General features: G+C 46.3%; 1 protein-coding gene across 3 annotated transcripts in view; it reads right to left on the bottom strand.

The window, feature by feature from the left end:
- The window catches only part of TDRD15 (tudor domain containing 15), a 161521-nt gene extending 136871 nt beyond the window's left edge, over positions 1-24650 (bottom strand). For 2 of the 3 annotated variants that reach the window (XM_075338789.1, XM_075338791.1), the window contains exon 1: positions 24605-24650. The gene's annotated coding sequence lies outside the window, so the exon portion shown is untranslated. Of the gene's footprint in view, positions 1-12170; positions 12262-24604 lie in introns of those variants that run through there. The other variant, XM_075338790.1, reaches the window with a different exon arrangement.
- Between the last annotated feature and the right edge of the window lie 948 nt (positions 24651-25598).

Here is a 25598-nt window from a genome sequence, read left to right as displayed (position 1 = left end):
CTCACGGGGCAAACAACACTCCCAGAGAGTATCAAATTTTTCACAATTACTACCAAACACTATATACACAACCATCGTCCCCCTCCACAGGTGCAATTGACGAATTTTTAAATTGCATTTCACTACCATCCCTTACGCCCAGCTTCTCCACCACTCTACAAGCAAAAGTGACAGAGGAGGAACTAGATGATGTGGTCAAAAATCTAAAACCACATAAAACACGTGGCCCTGATGGGCTGTCGGCTGCAATCTACAAAACTATTTCTCACATTTTAAAACCCCACCTCTTGAACCTATGTAATGCAATTATAGAGGGTAAATCAGTACCACCAGAATTTTTACTAGCCCATATCACGGTCATCCTTAAACCAAGAAAAGATTGTCTACAGGTTAAGAACTATCGACCCATCTCTCTTTTAAATGTAGATCTAAAGATATTCACATCGATCTTGACAAACAGAAACAGTAGCACTGTCAGGCCTCAAGTTCTCTTGCGCCTGACAGTCCTGTAGCCGCTCATCCTAACTGCTACCTCATTCAAAGCTTCTTTTCCTTTAGTAAGCTGTTGATCACCAAGCAGTATACGATGACTTGGGTCCACATAAACAGCTGCCAGAAGAATGTTATTTTCCAATAGCTGTGTCTCTCTCAGTTTCGTTGAAGCAAAAATGCCATCTGCAATTAAACCTCCTCTTTGGGACAGGCAAAATAGCAAGTTCTTCCACTCCCTTATGAAAATGCCAGGAGTTAAATCCTCAGCTTGTAATTTTTTAGTCACGGTAAATGGGTGATTAAGCAATTCCTTCAATTCAGCCACCTGTGTCCATTGACCTTCATTTAACCCCCCTCACGACCATGGACGGATATATCAGTCATGGAGCGTGTCCCGTTAAGCCCCACCCCCTGCCGCGGGCAGGCGGCGGTCGGCAGACATATCAGCTGTTTTCAACAGCTGACATGTGCCTGCATGTTGCGAGTGAAATAGCTTTCACTCGCAACATTTAACCCCTTAAATCTCACTGCCAAAGTCTGCGTGACCACGTGACTTTCGGTGGTTGCCATCGTAGCACAAGGTCATGTGATGACGCCTGCAGCTATGAAGTTTCATTTTCGTTTTCCCTCGGCCGGGAGCAGAGAGAAACAGGAAGTGACTGAATCTACTATTTATAGCTGTATAGCTGTGATCAGCAGATAGATAAGAGCGATCGGATTGCTGATCGCTATAGCCCCCTAGGGGGACTAGTAAAATAAAAAAAAAAAAAGTTATAAAAAAAAACCCCTAAAAGTTCAAATCACCCTCCCTTCCCCCCATTGAAAATTAAAGGGTTAAAACAATAAATAAATATACACATATTTGGTATCGCCGCGTTCAGAAATGCCCGATCTATCAAAATATAAAATCAATTAATCTGATTGGTAAACGGCGTAGCGGCAAAAAAATTCCAAATACCAAAATTACATTTTTGGTCGCAAGTTTTACGCAAAATGCAATAACAGGCGAGCAAAACGTAGCATCTGCTCAAAAATGGTACCATTAGAAACGACAGCTCGAGACGCAAACAATAAGCCGTCACTGTGCCATAGATCCCAAAGAAGGGAATTTTGTTTACTTACCGTAAATTCCTTTTCTTCTAGCTCCAATTGGGAGACCCAGACAATTGGGTGTATAGCTACTGCCTCCGGAGGCCGCACAAAGTACTACACTTAAAAGTGTAAGGCCCCTCCCCTTCTGGCTATACACCCCCCCGTGGGAGCACGGGTCCCTCAGTTTTAGTGCAAAAGCAAGGAGGAAAGCCAATAACTGTTTCAAAAACAAATTCAATCCGATAACAATATCGGAGAACGTAACTTATCAACATGAACAACATGTGCACCCGAAAAACAAATACCCTAAGAAAAAACAGGGCGGGTGCTGGGTCTCCCAATTGGAGCTAGAAGAAAAGGAATTTACGGTAAGTAAACAAAATTCCCTTCTTTTTCGCTCCTAATTGGGAGACCCAGACAATTGGGACGTCCAAAAGCAGTCCCTGGGTGGGTAAAAGAATACCTCGTGATCGGGCTGTCAGGCAGCCCTTTCTTACAGGTGGGCCACCGCCGCCTGCAGGACTTGTCTACCTAGGCTGGCATCCGCCGAAGCGTAGGTATGCATCTGATAATGCTTGGTAAAAGTGTGCAGACTCGACCAGGTAGCCGCCTGGCACACCTGCTGAGCCGTAGCCTGATGCCGTAATGCCCAGGACGCACCCACGGCTCTGGTAGAATGGGCCTTCAGTCCAGAAGGAGTCGGAAGCCCAGCAGAACGGTAGGCGTGAAGAATTGGTTCCTTGATCCACCGCGCAAGGGTGGATTTGGAAGCTTGCGACCCTTTATGCTGACCAGCGACCAGGATAAAGAGTGCATCCGAACGGCGCAGAGGCGCCGTGCGTGAAATGTAGATCCTGAGTGCTCTCACCAGGTCCAACAGATGCAAACCCTTTTCAAATTGGTGAACTGGATGCGGACACAAAGATGGTAAAGTGATATCCTGATTGAGATGAAAGGAAGATACCACCTTGGGAAGAAACTCTGGAATTGGACGCAGTACTACCTTGTCTTGGTGAAACACCAGGAAGGGAGATTTGCAAGATAACGCCGCCAGCTCTGACACTCTCCGAAGAGACGTGACCGCCACCAGAAAAGCCACTTTCTGTGAAAGCCGAGAAAAGGAAATCTCCTTCATAGGCTCGAAAGGTGGCTTCTGGAGAGCAATTAGAACCTTGTTCAGATCCCAGGGTTCCAATGGCCGCTTGTAAGGGGGAACGATATGACAAACCCCTTGCAGGAACGTGCGTACCTTAGGAAGTCGCGCCAGGCGCTTCTGAAAGAATACGGATAGCGCAGAGACTTGTCCTTTAAGGGAGCTAAGCGACAAACCTTTTTCCAACCCAGACTGCAGGAAGGAAAGAAAAATAGGCAATGCAAATGGCCAGGGAGAAACTCCCTGAGCGGAGCACCAAGATAAGAATATCTTCCACGTTCTGTGGTAGATCTTGGCGGAGGATGGTTTCCTAGCCTGTCTCATGGTGGCAACAACATCATGAGATAAACCTGAGGCCCCTAGGATCCAGGACTCAATGGCCACACAGTCAGGTTCAGGGCCGCAGAATTCAGATGGAAAAACGGCCCTTGAGACAGCAAGTCTGGACGGCCTGGTAGCGCCCACGGTTGTCCTACCGTAAGATGCCACAGATCCGGGTACCACGACCTCCTTGGCCAGTCTGGAGCGACGAGAATGGCGCAACGGCAGTCGGACCTGATTTTGCGGAGCACTCTGGGCAACAATGCCAGAGGTGGAAACACATAAGGTAGTCGGAACTGCGACCAATCCTGAACTAAGGCGTCTGCCGCCAGAGCTCGGTGATCGTGAGACCGTGCCATGAAAACCGGGACCTTGTTGTTGTGCCGTGACGCCATCAGGTCGACGTCCGGCATCCCCCAGCGGCGACAGATCTCCTGAAACACGTCCGGGTGAAGGGACCATTCCCCTGCGTCCATTCCCTGGCGACTGAGAAAGTCTGCTTCCCAGTTTTCCACGCCTGGGATGTGAACTGCGGATATGGTGGATGCTGTGTTTTCCACCCACGTCAGAATCCGCCGGACTTCTTGAAAGGCTTGCCGACTGCGTGTTCCCCCTTGGTGGTTGATGTACGCCACCGCTGTGGAATTGTCCGACTGAATCCGGATCTGCTTGCCCTCCAGCCACTGTTGGAAGGCTCGCAGAGCCAGATAGACTGCTCTGATTTCCAGAACATTGATCTGAAGGGTGGACTCTCTCTGAGTCCACGTACCCTGAGCCCTGTGGTGAAGAAACACTGCTCCCCACCCTGATAGGCTCGCATCTGTCGTGACCACCGCCCAGGATGGGGGTAGGAACGACTTTCCTTTTGACAATGAGGTGGGAAGAAGTCACCATCGGAGAGAGTCCTTGGCTGCCTGAGAGAGGGAGACATCCCTGTCGAGGGACGTCGACTTCCCGTCCCATTGGCGGAGAATGTCCCATTGTAGAGGGCGCAGATGAAACTGCGCGAAAGGGACTGCGTCCATTGCTGCCACCATCTTCCCTAGGAAATGCATGAGGCGCCTCAAGGAGTGGGACTGGTTCTGCAGGAGAGATTGCACCCCTGTCTGCAGAGAGCACTGCTTGTCCAGTGGAAGCTTCACTATCGCTGAGAGAGTATGAAACTCCATGCCAAGATATGTTAGTGATTGGGTCGGGGTTAGATTTGACTTTGAAAAGTTGATAATCCACCCGAAACTCTGGAGAGTCTTCAGTGCCACGTCCAGACTGTGTTGGCATGCCTCGAGAGGGTGCCTTTATAAGTAGATCGTCCAAATACGGGATCACGGAGTGACCCTGCGAGTGCAGGACAGCTACTACTGCTGCCATGACCTTGGTGAAGACCCGAGGGGCTGTTGCCAGCCCGAAAGGTAACGCTACGAACTGCAGGTGTTCGCTTTCTGTAACGAAGCGTAGAAAACGCTGATGCTCTGGCGCAATCGGCACGTGAAGATAAGCATCTTTGATGTCTATTGATGCTAAGAAATCTCCTTGAGACATTGAGGCTATGACGGAGCGTATAGATTCCATCCGGAACCTCCTGGTTTTTACGTGTTTGTTGAGCAACTTTAGATCCAGGACGGGCCGAAAGGACCCGTCCTTCTTTGGCACCACAAACAGATTGGAGTAAAAACCGTGACCTTGTTCCTGAAGAGGAACGGAAGTCACCACTCCTTCCGCCTTTAGAGCGGCCACCGCCTGCAGCAGAGCATCGGCTCGGTCAGGCGGTGGGGAAGTTCTGAAGAAACGAGTTGGAGGACGAGAGCTGAACTCTATCCTGTACCCGTGAGACAGAATGTCCTTCACCCAACGGTCTTTGACCTGTGACAGCCAAATGTCGCCAAAGCGGGAGAGCCTGCCACCGACCGAGGATGCGGAGAGAGGAGGCTGAAAGTCATGAGGAAGCCGTCTTGGTAACGGTTCTTCCTGCTGTCTTTTTTGGGCGTGACTGAGTCCGCCAAGATGACCGAGTCGACTTGAATAAGCCCAGCTGAAATGGCTTGGAGTGCCCATACGGCTGCAAAAGCTGGCGCCAACGACGCTCCAATAGCTTCATAGATGGATTTCAGCCAGAGCTCCATCTGCCTGTCAGTGGCATCTTTAAGTGCCGCTCCATCTTCTACTGCAACTAAAGATCTAGCTGCAAGCCTGGAGATTGGAGGGTCCACCTTGGGACACTGGGTCCAACCCTTGACCACGTCAGGGGGAAAAGGATAGCGTGTATCTTTAAGCCGTTTAGAAAACCGCTTCTCAGGATAAGCGTGGTGTTTCTGGATTGCATCTCTAAAGTCAGAGTGGTCCAGAAAAGTGCTTAATTTACGCTTGGGATATCTGAAATGGAATTTCTCCTGCTGTGAAGCTGCCTCCTCCGCAGGAAGAGCTGGCGGGGAAATATCTAACATCCTATTGATGGACGCTATAAGATCATTCACTATGGCGTCACCATCCGGTGTATCCAGATTGAGAGCGGTCCCAGGATCAGAATCTTGATCAGTTACATCCGCCTCATCACCCATAGATTCGTCCCGCTGGGATCCTGACCAGTGAGACGAAGTTGAGGGCCCCTCATAACGAGCCCGCTTAGGTTGTCTGGGACTGTTGTCTGAGTCAGAATCGTCACCCTGGGGTGCATGTGACACCCCCCGGAGCTTGGAAGTGTTCCAGCTGAGGGGGACCAGGGAGCAATGATGCCACAGTGTCCATGGTCTGAGTTACTGGTCTAGACTGCAATGTTTCAAGAATCTTTGACATGGTCATAGACAATCTGTCAGCAAAAGCTGCAAACTCCGTTCCTGTCACCTGGACAGCATTCACAGGTGGTACACTCTGGGTCACGTCCAGCAGAGGCCCCGGCTGTGCAAGTTGCACAGGGGCCGAGCACTGCACACAATGGGGGTCAGTGGAACCTGCCGGTAGAGCAGCCCCACATGCGGTACAGGCAGCATATAATGTCTGTGCCTTAGCACCCTTGCGTTTTGCGGACGACATGCTGTTGCCTCCTTGTAATCTAGGAGGGTATATAGCCGAGAATCACCAGCGACCGTACAGTACAAAGTATTTGCAAACACAAAATACTCAGTATACAAACGGCACAAGTGGGGGTGAGCCCTTGAGGGCTGCTTACCGCCCGCTGAACAGCGGGTATGAGGCCGTAGAATCCCGTGTCTGGGTCTCCCCGTCTCCAGCTCAGCGTGCAGGCAGGAATGGCTGCCGGCGTTCAGTGAAGAGGGGCGGACCGTGGGCGTGCCACAAACAAAGTGCGGGAAACTGCGTCCTACTGTGCCTGGTGTGAGGGCTGGAGTATGTAAAAAAGACTCCAGCCCTCAGCGCTGATGCTCTGTACAGCGTCCCGCCCTCCTCCTGACTGGCAGGTGCGGAGGCGGGAACGAACGAACTAGGCCGCAAAAGCCGGGGACTGTAGTAATAAGCGCGGCCGTGATATATGCACGGTCAGCGCGGAAGTCCCCGGCGCACCACAAGTCCCAGCCGCGTCGCAGTCCCAGCGGCCGGCGCGACCGTTCACCCTGAGTCTACCCACTCAGCTAAGCTGAAGTGAGGAAATGGCACAAGCGCAGCAGCGCTATTGTCCCCGGCGCACTGACACACCCAGCAATGCTGCGGTGTGCGCGCGTATGCACGGGGACACAGAGTACCTTGACGGAGCAGGGCCATGTCCCTGACGATACTCAGCTCCATATCCAGCGGCTTCTCCAGGGGCTGTGGATGGAGCACGGTCTCAGTGCCTGGAGACCGGTAAAATCCCACTTCGCCCAGAGCCCTAATGGGGATGGGGAAGGAATCAGCATGTGGGCTCCAGCCTCCGTACCCGCAATGGGTACCTCAACCTTAACAAGCACCACCGACAGAAAGTGGGGTGAGAAGGGAGCATGCTGGGGGCCCTGTATGGGCCCTCTTTTCTTCCATCCGACATAGTCAGCAGCTGCTGCTGACTAAATAGTGGAGCTATGCGTGCGTGTCTGACCTCCTTCGCACAAAGCAAAAACTGAGGGACCCGTGCTCCCACGGGGGGGTGTATAGCCAGAAGGGGAGGGGCCTTACACTTTTAAGTGTAGTACTTTGTGCGGCCTCCGGAGGCAGTATCTATACACCCAATTGTCTGGGTCTCCCAATTAGGAGCGAAAAAGAAAATGAGAACTCTACGGTTGTCAGAAAATGGCGCAAAACGTGGACAAGCTTGTGAATTTTTTTAACCCCTTAGATACAAGTAAACCTATACATGCTTGGTGTCTACAAACTCGCACCGACCTCAGGCATCATAACCACACATCAGTTTTACCATATAGTGAACACCGTGAATAAAACATCCCAAAAACATTTGTGCCATCACACTTTTTTTTTGCAGTTTTTCCACACTTGGAATTTTTTTGCTGTTTTCCAGTACACCATATGGTAAAACTTATGGTTTCATTTAAAAGTACAACTTGTCCCGCAAAGAACAAGCCCTCAATGGCAAGATTGACGGAAAAATAAAAAAGTTACGGCTCTCGGAAGAAGGGGAGCAAAAAACAAACGCAAAAACGGAAAGTGCCCCGGGGCTGAAGGGGTTAATGTTACTTGAGGGTTCACCATATCTATAAAGAAACTATTTTAGTTCAAGCAATTGCAGTGTCATTAAATAAGTTCTGCCTCACCGAGTGGCTTGATCAACAATTGCCCCTTTCCCAGCACGTCTCTTCAATATGGAATCAATTTTAGGGGTTCTGGCGGCAATAATCAACTTTCTCACTTTTCCATTTAGATTTCCAGCATGTCCGCCCAGATTCACACATCCTGCATTTCGCCAGTTTGGCGGATGCGGCGCACGTCAGTACAGTACGATACAGTACAGTGGCAGCACCGCAACTTCCGGGTCACAGGACAGCATGTGACCGGCATTTGTCGCGCTGCCACTGAACTGTATTACACTGTACTGGAGTGCGCTGCATCTGCCGAAAAGCCGGATGTGTGAAACCGGGGTCCCTCTTGCAGACTCGCTCTTATTGCCAGCTGCAGCGTGTGCACAACAGCGCATGTGATGAATATAAAAGTGTTTTGAAGCAGCTTCAACAAGATCTAATCCTAAAGTATCATTTTGCTGTCCTTCTGTTGTAATATCGGTTTGTTCCTCAGTTACATGAACAGCGCTGTGGCTCCATCTCACACATACTGAATCCTAAATTTTCTTCTAGCTGTTGTTCATTATTCTCATTTATCAGTGTAATTGTACTTATGTTTGAAGCATTGTTCGTTACAATAGCAAGAACCTGGGGGGGTTTTTGAGTTTCTAATCTTGCAGAACTTTTTCCCCTAAGGCCTGGAGAAACTGGCTGGTGTGATGAGCTTTAGTATCTTTTACTGCCAGTGACCTGGTAACAATTTCTTTCTTGTTACAAACATATCGAACATTGATGGCAAAATAATTCAGTGAAATGCAGTGACTCTGGCATCATAAATAAATACAGTATGACCGAATTGAGTTCAAATTGTAAACGGAAAAAACCTCAAATTCCAATTAAAATAATTATCTTTCTTGGTAAATATTAAAAAGATGAAAAAAACACCCAGTGATTTTGCACACACAAGGGCACATGAGAGAAGGAGCTATAATATATGGGATCCCTATAGCATCCCTATGGGACCTTGCTCCTACCTGCCAACGGAGGGTGTGACACCGTAACTTTTTTACGATGACTCCCCCTGGTGGATCTCATTGATCCACTTTTGGGGGAGATTCATCGATGACATTTTTATTATTTGGTCAGGAAGTAAAATGGACTTCCATCGGTTCATTAATGAGAAACAGCAATGAATTTGGTCTGGCATTTACGAGCGAAATTAGTGAATCCTCACTTTCCTTTCTAGATATCTCTTTTGCCGTCGATGTTGGTGGGCATCTCTCCTCCAGGACACACAGGAAACCCACCTCAACAAACAATCTCTTGAGGTGGGACAGTTTCCACCCAACCCCCCTTAAACATGGCATTCCAAAAGGGCAGTATCTCCGCATGAGGAGAAACTGCTCTAATAAAAACGATTTTCTGGATCAGTCAAGAGACTTACGAGATCGTTTTAGAAATGGTGACTATCCTGATGAGGTCTTACGGGGAGCTTTTAATCATGCCCTCGGCAGTGATAGGGAATCCCTTCTCCAGCCAAGGGCTAGAGGAAGAGGTGAGGATATCATTAGAGTCATAGGCACCTTTGATTGCCAGTCTGAAAGGATCTACGGTATACTTCGGAAACACTGGGGGATCCTCCTGGCAGATCCTGACATTTGTGAGAGTATAGCCCCTCACCCGCCTATTACATATAGACTAGGGGGCTCACTCAGGGATCAATTGGTCCACAGTCATTATCAGAGACCTACCCCCCCGGCACCTGGCTTGACAGAAGACCCTTAGGGTGCTTCTGATGTGGAGATTGCAAGTACTGTAATTGGATTATGCCTTCAAAAAGTTTTTTTAGTGCAAGCACAGGTAAAAAATATCCTATAAAAGATTTTTCGAACTGTAAGACCAGTGGGGTGGTATATATGGCTACGTGTAAATGCCCATTAAATGATGTGGGTAAGACCACAAGAGAATTGCGCAGACGTGTCGGTGAACATCTGGGGGACATCAAACACAAAAGGGATACACCCCTGGCCCGACACGTCTGGGAATTCCACCAGGGTGACAAAAAAAAAAATCAATCTCCTTTGTCATTTTGGAGGTAATCAGGCCTGGCCCTAGGGGGGGTGACTTGGTTAAAAAGATCCTACAAAGGGAATGCCGCTGGATTTATTACCTCAAAACACAAGCTCCACTGGGCCTGAATGATAGATTGACATATTCTCCATTTCTCTAAAGGCCTCTAATCTTCCCTCATTTACAATATGGTTCAGTTAATATTGAGGTGTCCAATTAGTCAAAGAGACAAAATAACAAATAACAAACACAAAAAATAAACTAATTGATACGATCCTTTTGAGACCCTTCCGTCATTGCCCTGAGATTGGGGATATACGGTTCATAAACACCTTTATTTTTAGGTTGTAGTGTTCTTGGTAATGTTACTCTGTCTCTTAAATTAACCTATGTATCTGACCCTTCACCATGAGGATTATAAACATGGTTTGGTCAGCATAGGGTTAATCCTGAATATAGGTTCAGTAGTGTGACCACTGCATAGTGGCTGCCTTTATTTTACATATAAACTGCTTTTGGCATTCTAATGATGGATTGGATTAAGGGTCCGTATATGTAGGCCCTTATAGAAAATCCTCTGGTTATGCAGCCTGGGTATATATGTATACAGATGGTGTATGGATGCCTACAAAGGGACGTTTTTTTCATTTGGTGCCAGCCTAAAATCTTAACCAAAACCTTAAATCGTGACTCTACACCAGCTTTCCTGTGTTCCCATGACGATGGGGGCGTATCATATGGACGGCATTGCATGGCACTATATCCACGCCCCCTCATGGTCGCGCTCTTGGCGTGCGCGCTGCCGTATCTGGGATCTTTGTGCCTGAATGCGAGCGCGCATGCGTTGTTAAGTCTTTGTAAATCTGACGTGCAAGATGGGCGTCACATCTCCGGGGGCGGTGCAATCTTACTAGGTAGCGTATCCATAGTTACGGAAGTTTAGGTAGGCGGAACCACTGCTGTATCCGGTTACCGCCGTTTGATGTGCAGGCTGTCATCACCACCCAGCTAATATATGTGCACGCAGGCGCAGTAATGAACTGAGGACCTCTAGTGTCCATTTTCAATATGACATGCGCAGTTGATTTTTAGAGACAGAGTAGCCAATGAATTTGATTGGTTGCCCGTTCCATGTGACTTTGATTGGCGCCGGTTTTTAAACCCGGACGTCCTGTGATCCGGGCACACAGCCATGGATTACTCCTCCATCTACATTTGGTATCTATGATCTTAAAGCCTCCTGATGATCCTTGTATCCTGGAAAGGGGAAACGCGTCGAGGCGATGTAGAGCATTCATTTGAAGGGAAGTAATTGTTATTAATTATTTTTCCTGGGTGTATTTTTCACCTTTACATGTTTTGCTCTCTACATGTTTATCTGATTGCCCTCAAACACTGCATTGTATGCATGCACTTTGCCTAAATCAAGGCTGTGCAGTGTCTATTGGGCAGTCTTGTTTTGTGATATGGTTTTCCATGTGTGATGGCCATGACATATCAGGCCAAAGGGAGAGAAAAAAAATAACCGCCTGATGAAATAGCACATATTGTATTCAGTTGTGATTCTCTTTCTGTCCTGCACAGCTTTCTAATAAGATTTTTTTTTTGGGGGGGGCCTGTTTTGTAATATACATTCAGACTCATTGATACTCTGTATGTCTGATTACTATGGGCTGGCCATCAACAGTGTAATTAATATCTTAATTCACTATTTATCTAGGGCACAGTGAGGGATAGCCGACGTGGAACGGGGGCGCCCAAAAAAGTTACGGTGTCACACCCTCCGTTGGCAGTTAGGAGCAAGGTCCCATAGGGATGCTATAGGGATCCCATATATTATAGCTCCTTCTCTCATGTGCCCTTGTGTGTGCAAAATCACTGGGTGACTGGCATCCCAGCAAAGGCAATGGGTTTCAAGATAGGACATTCAGACACATCGTTTTGTGAGGATCCTCACAAAAAATGAGCATGTCAGTTTGTGTGGCCTTTTTCTAATCTGCTTTTGCTATTGAAAGCATTATTTATGAGCTCAAAAACCTTTCAGGTGATGTGGTTTTTTAAAACGCTGATCTGATTTTGCAGCTGACAAACGTATCCTCAAAAAAACGCTGTGTGTGAATGTAGCCTTAGATCAGGAATAGAACAGACATTTATAGGACATTTCATAACTTTCCCAAATTCCTATGAAAAAATATTCCGCACATTCTTCATTGCACTACTGTCCCCAATTCATTATATATTTTAGGAGTCGGAGTCGGTGCATTTTATACCGACTCCACCAAAATGAGCTCCGATTCCAACTCCACAGCACTGGAAAAAACCTCAACAATATCCAACATGCTAATAAATCTAAGTCCCCATAAGGCTCCTTTCACATTGCGTTTTACCTTACGTTCACAGGTCCCGTCGGGGCATCCGTCCAAACCGCCCCTCCCCCACTCTGCCAAGCGTGTGCCGGATGCATGCGCCGGCAGGGCCATTCACTGTAATTGAGTACATTATGTTAGAATGTGCTCTGTTTTGTGCCATTTTTGCACATATACGTTTTCTGTAGACTGACACCCGAACGTAGTTGACTACCATGGAGCAAAGTCCCCGTCGCTCATTCTATCCTGCGCGCATTGCGGCAGGCTTCTCTTCCGGTTGTTCAATAGCCGGCTTCAGGCGTGCAGTGCGTTTCTGAAACTGACAAGGAGAACCCGGAAGAGAAGCCTGCTGCAATAGTAAGTGTAAACGCACGCAGGATAGGACTTCGCTCCATGGTATCACGCCCACAGGGGCGTGATACCATGAAAATATGCAGACGTCCATAGGGCAAGGCGCTGCCCCTGTGACCATATTCCCTGCTATTTACATACGAAATATGAAGGTAATAAAACGTTTATTACTTTCATATTATACAATTTTATAACACAGGGATGGGTAGAGAGGTGTAATTAGGGCACACATGCGTCTACTGATAGGTCAGAACGCATATTCTAGGTGACAGGTTCCCTTTAAACTGAAGATAATAGACCAAAGGGAGGAGGATCTAGGTTTTCCATGTCCCTGGAACAGTCGAACAAATGTTATGTAGCCCTCCCCCGGGTAGTAACCAGGTCTCCCTCTCTGAGACTTCCATAAAACTTTTTCATAGATCATATTATGTTCCAACAACCTTTAAAGGGAACCAAACATCAGGATTTTGGTATATAAGGTAAAGCTAGTGCAGTGCTGGCACTATCAGGCACAGGCTGTACATACCATTAGTGGGCAGCTCGCATGTTTAGGCTGTGAAATCCAAGTTTATGAAGTTTGAAAATTCATCCACTTTTTGACTGACATTTGCACTTCTCCAGATCATATCCGGGCGGGTTATGCACATGCTTCAAGCCCCAACTTTCCACCCCCTGTTCCTCCCTCTGTCTGGCTGTATGCAAATTTCTCTATTCAGTAACACGGCGTCGGAGTTGGCGCATGCTGCGCATAGCGCTCATCTCCGGCTCCATGTTTTTGAAGCCCGCATTACCCAGGTTTGTGCCTAAGAGGGCGGCGCATGCACCCTCGCTTTTTTCAGATCTCGTTGTGACCGCGGGAGCGCGCGCGGTCACAACCGGACTGGAGAACAGCTGATCTTACCCTGATTAGCTGCAGCTACGATATCGTGTGCATAACCCACCCGAATATTACCTGGAGAAGTGCAACTGTCAATCAAAAACATGATGAATTTTTTAACTTCATGAACTTGGATTTCACACTCTAAACATCCGAACTGCCCACTAATGGTATGTAAATAATCTTTACCTTATATATGAAAATCCTAATGTTTGGCTCCCTTTAATGCAATTTACCCTCAGACTTCTGACAGCTGCTTTCGTGGCTGTGGCCAGAAAGGGAATATGGCTCACATCTGGTAGAACTGCCCAAGAGTCTCCAATCTATGGAGGAAGTAGGATCCATTATTAACATGTTCTGTGACAGTCAAAATATAACTTCCCTGGAGGTCCTGCTTTTCAATAATAGACCAACCAGGACAAATAACCATTGTCATAGATTAATTAGCTTCATCACTTTAGCCACCAAGATTTACAGTCATATGAAAAAGTTTGGGCACCCCTATTAACGTTAACCTTTTTTCTGCATCACAGTTTGGGTTTTTGCAACAGCTATTTCAGTTTCATATATCTAATAACTGATGGACTCAGTAATATTTCTGGATTGAAATGAGGTTTATTGTACTAACAGAAAATGCGCAATCCGCATTTAAACAAAATTTGACCGGTGCAAAAGTATGGGCACCCTTATCAATTTCTTGATTTGAACACTCCTAACTACATTTTACTGACTTATTAAAGCACTAAATTGGTTTTGTAACCTCATTGAGCTTTGAACTTCATAGGCAGGTGTATCCAATCATGAGAAAAGGTATTTAAGGTGGCCACTTGCAAGTTGTTCTATTTGAATCTCCTATGAAGAGTGGCATCATGGGCTCCTCAAAACAACTCTCAAATGATCTGAAAACAAAGATAATTCAACATAGTTGTTCAGGGGAAGGATACAAAAAGTTGTCTCAGAGATTTAAACTGTCAGTTTCCACTGTGAGGAGCATAGTAAGGAAATGGAAGAACACAGGTACAGTTCTGTTAAGCCCAGAAGTGGCAGGCCAAGAAAAATATCAGAAAGGCAGAGAAGAAGAATGGTGAACAGTCAAGGACAATCCACAGACCACCTCCAAAGACCTGCAGCTTCATCTTGCTGCAGATGGTGTCAATGTGCATCGGTCAACAATACAGCGCACTTTGCACAAGGAGAAGCTGTATGGGAGAGTGATGCGAAAGAAGCCGTTTCTACAGGCACGCCACAAGCAGAGTCGCCTGAGGTATGCAAAAGCACATTTGGACAAGCCAGTTACATTTTGGAAGAAGGTCCTGTCGACTGATGAAGCAAAGATTGAGTTGTTTGGTCATACAAAAAGGCGTTATGCATGGAGGCAAAAAAACACGGCATTCCAAGAAAAGCACTTGCTACCCACAGTAAAATTTGGTGGAGGTTCCATCATGCTTTGGGGCGGTGTGGCCAATGCCGGCACCGGGAGTCTTGTTAAAGTTGAGGGTCGCATGGATTCAACTCAGTATCAGCAGATTCTTGACAATAATGTGCAAGAATCAGTGACGAAGTTGAAGGGGATTGATATTTCAGCAAGACAATGATCCAAAACACCGCTCCAAATCTACTCAGGCATTCATGCAGAGGAACAATTACAATGTTCTGGAATGGCCATCCCAGTTCCCAGACCTGAATATCATTGAAAATCTGTGGGATGATTTGAAGCGTGCTGTCCATGCTCGGCGACCATCAAACTTAACTGAACTGGAATTGTTTTGTAAACCGGAATGGTCAAATATACCTTCATCCAGGAACGCATTAAAAGCTACAGGAAGCGACTAGAGGCTATTATTTATGCAAAAGGAGGATCTACAAAATATTAATTTCACTTTTATGTTGAGGTGCCCATACTTTTGCTCCGGTCAAATTTTGTGTAAATGTGGATTGCACATTTTCTGTTAATACAATAAACCTCCTTTCAATCCAGAAATATTACTCAGTTCATCAGTTACTAGATATATGAAACTGAAATAGCTGTTGCAAAAACACAAATTGTTATGAAGAAAAAAGGTTAACATTAATAGGGGTGCCCAAACTTTTTCATATGATTGTATATTGCCGGTCAATGGAAGTCCTCCACTCTTTCTATCTCCGCAATCATACAAAAAGTCCATAACATTATGTTATTTGAAAAAATAGAGGCAATCAGAGCAGACACAGTGGAGTTGTTTCATAAGGTCTGGGATCCTTGGGTACAGTTACAAGTGCCTTCTTCTGTCTGATACCATCTCTATATCCCTTTGACATGTAGTGATCCACAGTAGATCTATTAAACACAATATATGGGACAGATTCCCCGACAAGGCGAGGTGATAATTGTGACACCAGTTTCTTTTAAGTTACCGTATTTTTCGGACTATAAGACACACCGGACCATAAAATACAAAAAGACAGTTTGCACTCTGATAATGCTAAAGTATAGAAACCATGAATGTGTGAACATGGACCTGCATTACTGCTAAGGAAAATTTGAGAAAAATTAGATATTTAGCATATATAAATGGCCATTTGTGTATCTACCCAGTTGCCCCTTAAAGGCATTTCTTGTAACTGGGTCCCTAACGCTATGCTGAAGCCTCTCTCTAGGTTAAAAACCTCCTGTGTATGGACACATATGTGTATGTAGGAACCTGCTATATAGGATAAGATTACCTGTGGCGACTGGGGGAAGGGTGCACGGTCAGAAGGTATGACCCTCTTCATATAGACAAAAAAGACTGACTGCACTTAACCTAGAGAGAGGCTTCAGCATAGCGTTAGGGACCCAGTTACGAGATATGCCGTGAAGGGGCTTTTTGTATTTTATGTCATGTTCAGTTCTGCACCTGTTCACACGTCAGGTCGAGGCGTGCAGTCTTTTTTTGTCTACACCGGACCATAAGACGCATCCTGGTTTTAGAGGAGGAAAATAAAATTTTAAGCAAAAAATGTGGTCATGACACACTGTTATGGGGCGAGGATTTGCTGCTGACACTTATGGGGGGGTAATGTCCCCAAATTCTCTACTAAGGTACCTCATCCTGGTAATGATCCTCCTGCCTTGTATATATAGTATATGTCCCTCATCCTGGTATAGCCCACATCCTGCTATATACAGTCATCCTGGCATATGGCCCCATCCTGCTATATACCCCCATCCTGCTCATAATATACCCCCATCCTGGGGTATGGCCGCATCCTGTGGCACATAAACAAAATAAACGTTCATACTCACCTTACCTCACTCCCTGCAGCATCGCTCCTCCTCTCTGTGCCAGCAGCAGCGCCACTGACCTGTGTGGAACCGCCACGATCCCTGCAGCACCGCGATGTCCTCCTGTCTGTGCCGACCGCGGCTGCGTGTGGACACAAGCGCACAGAGATGACGTCTTCGCTGTGTGCACCACTAGTCTCCACAGAGCCGCTGCCGGCAGACAGGAGGATATCGCGGTGCTGCAGGGATCGTGACCGGTGAGTATACTGATTCACTGCACCCTGCGCTGATGATGATGTGCGGGGGGCAGTGAATACAGCCGCACATGATCACTGCAGGCTGTGGTTGCCAGGGGTGATCACGCGGGTCGGCTGCTTATGCCCCGCCCATCATCCCGCCCACGTCAGCATCGGCGTCAGCGCTGAGAGATGATGGACGTGCATATTAAATGAGCGGGCCCACGTGGTCACGGCAGGCGCTGCTACAGCCTGCTCCTGCCTCTGATGACCCGCTTCACCGCAGCACCCTCATTCCCTGCAGCCCTACATTCAGACTGTAAGACACACCCCCCACTTTCCCCCAACATTTGGGGGGAAAAAAGTGCGTCTTATTAGTCTGAAAAATATGGTAATTGTAATTTGTTATAAGTTCGTTTTCTTTATTCTATGCTCCGGAGATTAAATATCTCCATTAACTTTTATTGTCAGTAAATGCGCGGTTTCGAGGAGTATGCAGTCTAATAAGTGCTTATATAGCCTCACGATGTATGAGTTACAAGTTATTTGTCATAATTTGCTACTTATGGGCCACATCTCCTGTATCTTTTTTTTTTATATATTTTTTATATGCAATATTGTAAATTGTTTTTATACCCTCTGAATCTCTTAATAAACACCGTTGAAACTAAAAAAATGGCTGCAATGAAACAAAGACTGAAAAATTTAAAGGGATCTGAATACTTTCCGAACCCACTGTAAATGGAGTAAAGTAATTAAATATCCTACCAGATTTACTTCCTTACAGGGGACCTTTTACAAGTTAACGTTAACCCATTAGTTCCCGGGGCAAATTTTCCTCCTTTGTGTAATTCCACAATAGTTTTGTTTTTTATTTACCACGTATTTAAATGATGGAAAAAAAAAATCTGAAATGTCAAAAAAAAAAAAAAAAAAAATTGCGCTTTTGTCGCCATTTTCCAAGACCTGTAGTGCTTTCAATTTTCAGGATCTGGGTCTTGGTGATATTTTTTTTTTTTTTTGCACCGATGTTTTTAATTATACCATTTTTGGATAGATGTGATGTTTTGATTGCAATGTTGCGGTGACCCCAAAAATTTTGGAGTTTTTTTATTTTCTTTCCGTTACACTGTTTATCGATCGGATTACCATATTTTTCGGACTATAAGACGCACCGGACCGTAAGACGCACCCTGGTTTTAGAGGAAGAAAATAGGAAAATAAAATTTTAAGCAAAAAATATTGTCATGACACACTTATGTGGCAAGGATCTGCTGCTGACACTTATGGGGGTAATGTCCCCAAATTCTCTACTAAGGTACGCTATCCTGGTAATGATTCTCATGCCTTGTATATATGTAGCTCATCCTGGTCTAGCCCCCATCCTGATAAATACCCCCATCCTATTAAATACCCCCATCCTAGTATATGGCCTGCATCCTGTGGCACACATAAAAACAAATGTTTATACTCCCCTTTCCTCACTCCATGCAGCATCGCTCGTCTTCCTGTCAGTGCCAGCAGCAGCGCCGCTGACCTGTGTGGAGCCGTGCGCACCGCTCTCCACACACATCAGCGAGCAGGCAGACAAGAGGACATTGCGATGCTGCAGGGAACGGGAACGGTGAGTATACTTATTCACTTACCCCACGCTGATGATGATGCACAGGGAGCAGTGAATAAAGTCAAACATGATCACTTCAGGCTGTAGTTGCCAGGGTTGATCACGCAGGTTGGCTGTTAATTGTGCGCACATCCCCTGCCCATCATCCTGCCCACCTGTCAGCGCTGGCTTCAGCGCTGAGAGATGATGGGCGGGAGGATGCATGCATATGAAATGAGCGGGCCCACGTGGTCACGGTAGGCGTTGCTACAGCCTGCTCATGCTCATGTTTGGATTCTTTTTTTTGCCACTATGCAGTTTACCGATTAGATTAACTGATTTTATATTTTGATAGATTGGGCATTTCTGAACATGGCGATACAAAGTGTGTATTTTTTTTTTTTTTAACCCTTTAATTTTCCATTGCGGTGATTTGAACTTTAAGGGTAAGTTCACACAGTGCGTTTTTGCGCAGTTTTCGGGTGCGTTTTTGCTCAGAAAACTGCATGACTTTGCTTCCCCAGCAAAGTCTATGAGTTTTCATTTTTGCTGTCTGCACACAGCGTTTTTTTTCAGCTGCGTTTTTGTGGTGCCACAAAAACGCAGCATGTCAATTATTCCCGCGTTTTTCACTGCGCTTTTCATCCATTGAGTGCAATGGGATGTTGAAAGACGCAATGAGAAACGCAAATTGTTATTATAGCTGCGTTTTGGTGCGTTTCTAAGACCAAAAGCGCAGCTATAAACGCAGGAGGTGGGTAGTAAAGTGACATGTACAGGAAGAGGATTCCTTCTGTCAGTAAATACAGAAGCGTGAATCCTCCCAGTACCGTCACCACTGCTTCCACCTCCCGTCCTGTGCATGTATGCTGCCGTGCGGCGTCATGTACGGGCGGGAGGTGGAAGCGGCTGCTAAATCAAAAGTGAACAGTAGAAAAAAAAAAAAATCATACTCACCTGTCTGCAGGGTCCCGGTGCCATGTCCGCTCCCGGTACCGCCGCTCCGGGTGTGTGCAGTCTCCCCGGGTACGTATGCCTGCAGGATGCAGGACCTGGTGATGGATCACCTGATGCAGTCACCTGACGCATCAGCTGATCGTAAGTCTTGGGCTGACGCCAGCGGCCGGCCGGTTTACCTATCAGCGGATGCGTCAGGAGACTTCATCCCTGATTACCGGCAGCTGCTGCAGCGATCGGACAGGATCAGACTCCCGCCCCATCGCTCCAGGAGCTGCCGGTAATCAGCACATAAGTGAGTATTTTTTTTTTTTTTGCACCGATGCATCTGCTGATTGTATAAACGGCTTTTATACAATCAGCTGATGTGTTATGCGATTCAGGCACTTGATCCTGACACATCATCTGATCGCTTTGCCTTCCAGCAAACCGATCAGATGATATTGGATCCGGATTGGACGGCGCGGGATCCTTGACCCAGGATTACTGCGGAGGGGGTTGCTTTATTTCAATAAAGATGGGAGTCACTAATTGTGTTGTGTTTTATTTCTAATAAAAATATTTTTCTGTGTTGTGGTTTTTTTATCTTTACTAGAAATTCATGGTGGCCATGTCTAATATTGGCGTGACACCATGAATTTTGGGCTGATAATATACAGCTAGCCCTAACCCCATTATTACTCAGTGAGCCACCCGGCATCAGGGCAGCTGGAAGAGTTGGATACAGCGCCAGAAGATGGCGCTTCTATGAAAGCGCCATTTTCTGGGGTGGCTGCGGACTGCAATTCGCAGGCGGGGTGCCCAGAAAGCATGGGCACCCTGCACTGTGGATTCCAATCCCCAGCTGCCTAGTTGTACCCGGCTGGACACAAAAATTAGGCGAAGCTCACGTCATTTTTTTTTTTTTTTTTTTTATTATTTCATGAAATTCATGAAATAATTAAAAAAAAAAAGGCTTCTCTATATTTTTGGTTCCCAGCCGGGTACAAATAGGCAGCTGGGGGTTGGGGGCATCCCGTACCTGCCTGCTGTACCCGGCTAGCATACAAAAATATGGCGAAGCCCACGTCATTTTTTTTGTTTGGGGGGGCAAAGAAATCCTGCATACAGTCCTGGAAGCAGGATGCTGAGTCTTGTAATTCGACAGCTGCTGTCTGCTCTCCTGCATACACTATTGGATGGAGGATGCTGAGCCTTGTAGGTCTGCTCCCCCTGATTCTCCCTCCAGCATACAGTCCTGGATGGAGCATGCTGAGCCTTGTAGTTCTGCAGCTGCTGTCTGCTCTCCTGCATACACTATTGGATGGAGGATGCTGAGCCTTGTAGTTCTGCAGCTGTCTGCTCTCCTGCATACACTAGTGGAGAATGAAGAACATATTGAAAAAGGAAATGACATCAGACCTTTTTTTCTTTGTTCACTGACAAAAAACGCATAAAGATGCAGTGAGCAAAAACGCAGCAAAACGCAGCAAAAAAACGCAACAAATCGCGGCAAAAACGCGTGCGTTTTTGGCCGCGTTTTTTTGACGCGAGTGCGGTTTTTGCCGCAAAAAACGCACACAAACGCAGCGTCAAAAAAACGCAGTGTGTGAACCTAGCCTTAGGGTTTTTTATTTTTTTTTTTTATTTTTTTTTATCTGATTAGTCCCCCTAGGGGACTATAAGGATCAGCAGTCTGATCGCTCTATAATTTTCCCAATCAGAGCTGCACAGCTCATATCGGAGCAGAGATGCTTGTCTTCTGTTACAGCTGCTGCTCTGTCGGCTGTAGCAGGAACTACGTCATGATAGTGACAGGAGTAATCACATTACCCTGAACTACCATCAGCTCCCAGTGATCACGTCATGGGGCCTCTAATGCCGGCAGGGAAAGGCGCGTTCCCCACTGCGGGCATTTAAATCATGCTGTCACATTTTGACAGCGAGATCTAAGAGGTTAACAGGCGTGGGTGGATTGCGGATCCATCTGCACCTGCGAGGCACACGTCTGCTGTACAAATCAGGATCTCTGCTGGCTCACCACAGCGGCCGGCGGTGATCACCCCTTCATGATGTAGGACATATTGGTACATCCTTGGTCGTGAAGTGGTTAAACAAAAAAAAAAAAAACACAGCCAACCCTGCTTTTCCTAGCTTTTTTTTTTTCTTACTGCCATGAGCAAGTTTTGCTGCAGAAAAAAAACAGCAAAAAAAGCAAAGTGTGAACATAGACTATAGTCATTAGGCCATTTTCACACGTTGAGTGTTTGGTGTTTTTTTTACCTCATTATTTGTAAGCCTAAATCAGGATAGAAAAAAGTGCAGAAGTGGAGTCCGTGTTTCTATTATACATTTCCTTAGGTGGTTCCAATCCCGATTTTGCCTTACAGATACTGAAGTAAAAAAAAAAACTCACCAAATACTCAGCGTGTGCACACATACAGTATTTGGGGGACTATTTTACCTCAGTATCTGTAAGGCCACGTGCGTGTATTCAGTATTTGGAGAGTTTTTACCTCAGTATCTGTAAGGCCATGTGCACAAGTTTATTATTTGGTGAGGGTTTTACCTCAGTATCTGTAAGGCTGGTTTCAGACACCCATGTTTTAGGTACGTGTGACATCCGTTTTTAACACAGATGTCACACGTACCCATGTTATCCTATTGTTTACTCACACGGCCGTGTTTTCACACGGACTGTGTGGCCCCGCTATTTCACACTGAGATGTGTCTGTTTTTTCTCCAGCAGCACGGGTGTCACACAGACCGCAGACTGATGTGATCTGTGTGACATGGACCAGAGAAAACACGGGTTTTTAAATAAAAAAGATTTTCCCTATTTACCTGTATCCAGCGATGCTGTCTCAGTCTCTGCTGCCTCCCGCTCCTGACCCCCGCTCATTATTTTCATTGATTATTCACCGCAGTGAGCAGGGGCATCCCACATTCAGTATTTGGTGAGTTTTTACCTTGGTATCTGTAAGGCCACGTGCACACATTCAGTATTTGGTGAGTTTTTACCTCAGTATCTGTAAGGCCACGTGCACACGCTCAGTATTTGGTGAGTTTTTACCTCAGTATCTGTAAGGCCACGTGCACACATTCAGTATTTGGTGAGTTTTTACCTCAGTATCTGTAAGGCCACATGCACACAGTCAGTATTTGGGGAGTTTTTACCTCAGTATCTGTAAGGCCACATGCACACATTCAGTATTTGGTGAGTTTTTACCTCAGTATCTGTAAGGCCACGTGCACACGCTCAGTATTTGGTGAGTTTTTACCTCAGTATCTTTAAGGCCACGTGCACACATTCAGTATTTGGTGAGTTTTTACCTCGGTATCTGTAAGGCCACGTGCACACATTCAGTATTTGAAGAGTTTTTACCTCAGTATCTGTAAGGCCACGTGCACACATTCAGTATTTAGTGAGTTTTTACCTCAGTATCTGTAAGGCCACGTGCACACGCTCAGTATTTGGTGAGGGTTTTACCTCAGTATCTGTAAGGCCACGTGCACACATTCAGTATTTAGTGTTTACCTCAGTATCTGTAAGGCCACGTGCACACATTCAGTATTTGAAGAGTTGTTACCTCGGTATCTGTAAGGCCACGTGCACACATTCAGTATTTGGTGAGTTTTTACCTCAGTATCTGTAAGGTCACGTGCACACGCTCAGTATTTGGTGAGGGTTTTACCTCAGTATCTGTAAGGCCATGTGCACACATTCAGTATTTAGCTCAGTATATGTAAGACCACGTGCACACATTCAGTATTTAGTGTTTAGCTCAGTATCTGTAAGACCACGTGCACACATTCAGTATTTAGTGTTTAGCTCAGTATCTGTAAGACCACGTGCACACATTCAGTATTTAGTGTTTAGCTCAGTATCTGTAAGGTCACGTGCACACATTCAGTATTTGGGGTTTACCTCAGTATCTGTAAGGCCACGTGCACACATTCAGTATTTAGCTCAGTATATGTAAGACCACGTGCACACATTCAGTATTTAGTGTTTAGCTCAGTATCTGTAAGACCACGTGCACACATTCAGTATTTAGTGTTTAGCTCAGTATCTGTAAGACCACGTGCACACATTCAGTATTTAGTGTTTAGCTCAGTATCTGTAAGGTCACGTGCACACATTCAGTATTTGGGGTTTACCTCAGTATCTGTAAGGCCACGTGCACACATTCAGTATTTGGTGAGTTTTTATCTCAGTATCTGTAAGACCACGTGCACACATTCAGTATTTAGTGTTTAGCTCAGTATCTGTAAGACCACGTGCACACATTCAGTATTTAGTGTTTAGCTGAGTATCTGTAAGACCACGTGCACACATTCAGTATTTAGTGTTTAGCTCAGTATCTGTAAGACCACGTGCACACATTCAGTATTTAGTGTTTAGCTCAGTATCTGTAAGACCACGTGCACACATTCAGTATTTAGTGTTTAGCTCAGTATCTGTAAGACCACGTGCACACATTCAGTATTTAGTGTTTAGCTCAGTATCTGTAAGACCACGTGCACACATTCAGTATTTAGTGTTTAGCTCAGTATCTGTAGGACCACGTGCACACATTCAGTATTTAGTGTTTAGCTGAGTATCTGTAAGACCACGTGCACACATTCAGTATTTAGTGTTTAGCTCAGTATCTGTAAGACCACGTGCACACATTCAGTATTTAGTGTTTAGCTCAGTATCTGTAGGACCACGTGCACACATTCAGTATTTAGTGTTTAGCTGAGTATCTGTAAGACCACGTGCACACATTCAGTATTTAGTGTTTAGCTCAGTATCTGTAAGACCACGTGCACACATTCAGTATTTGGTGAGTTTTTATCTCAGTATCTGTAAGACCACGTGCACACATTCAGTATTTAGTGTTTAGCTCAGTATCTGTAAGACCACGTGCACACATTCAGTATTTAGTGTTTAGCTCAGTATCTGTAAGACCACGTGCACACATTCAGTATTTGGTGAGTTTTTATCTCAGTATCTGTAGCAGCCAAAACCAGGAGTGGAACAACCAGGGGTAGAAACACGGGCACCGCTTCTGATTTTTTTTTCACCCACTCCTGGTTTCTGCTACAAATATTGAGGTGAAAACCTCAGCTACTGAACGTGTGCACAGGGCCTAATGACGATCACGGGTGTAATATAAGCTCTACATTACGGTAGTGAGGAACGGCCGGGACCGGAGAACTCACCGTCTCTCCTCTCAGGTGCTGCGTCACTCCCACCCCCAGCGGTCTGTGCGCCGAAAGTGACGTCACAGCAAGCCCCAGCGGGCTAAGCGCGGGAGCGGAGGCAGCACCTAAAAGCGGGAGAACGCGCGATACATCAGTAGCCAATCAGCGGAGGTGCAGCCACAGTCCTGTAGGTGCCGTAAAGTCGGTCCGAGGTAACTTGGCGCCATTTTCTTTTTTTTCCTAAGTAGCGTAGCGATTACTGTATGTAAAGGAAATGGCCGCTGGCGTGACAGGACCGGAGGGGAAATACTCGGTGTGGTTAATAGAAAGTATTTACTCATTAGGAAATTTGCTTTCAATTTTTAAACAATAGAACAGATTTTTAGGTCAGATCCCCAGTGATGGCGGTGTAGGGTTCATCACAGCCCAAAAGGAGCAAAATAATATTGCTCCAAGTAGTGACGTCACAGATGGGTGTGCGGAGCAGTGACGTCACAGATGGGTGTGCAGAGCAGTGACGTCACAGATGGGTGTGCAGAGCAGTGACGTCACAGATGGGGGTGCAGAGCAGTGACGTCACAGATGGGTGTGCGGAGCAGTGACGTCACAGATGGGTGTGCGGAGCAGTGATGTCACAGATGGGTGTGCAGAGCAGTGATGTCACAGATGGGTGTGCAGAGCAGTGACGTCACAGATGGGTGTGCAGAGCAGTGACGTCACAGATGGGTGTGCAGAGCAGTGATGTCACAGATGGGTGTGCGGAGCAGTGATGTCACAGATGGGTGTGCAGAGCAGTGATGTCACAGATGGGTGTGCAGAGCAGTGACGTCACAGATGGGTGTGCGGAGCAGTGATGTCACAGATGGGGGTGCAGAGCAGTGATGTCACAGATGGGTGTGCGGAGCAGTGATGTCACAGATGGGGGTGCGGAGCAGTGACGTCACAGATGGGTGTGCGGAGCAGTGATGTCACAGATGGGTGTGCGGAGCAGTGACGTCACAGATGGGTGTGC

Source organism: Anomaloglossus baeobatrachus, chromosome 3, assembly GCF_048569485.1.
Source record: "Anomaloglossus baeobatrachus isolate aAnoBae1 chromosome 3, aAnoBae1.hap1, whole genome shotgun sequence".
NCBI lineage: Eukaryota > Metazoa > Chordata > Amphibia > Anura > Aromobatidae > Anomaloglossus > Anomaloglossus baeobatrachus.
The sequence above is the reverse complement of the archived record's forward strand: the minus strand, read 5'-3'. Positions and strand labels throughout refer to the sequence as shown.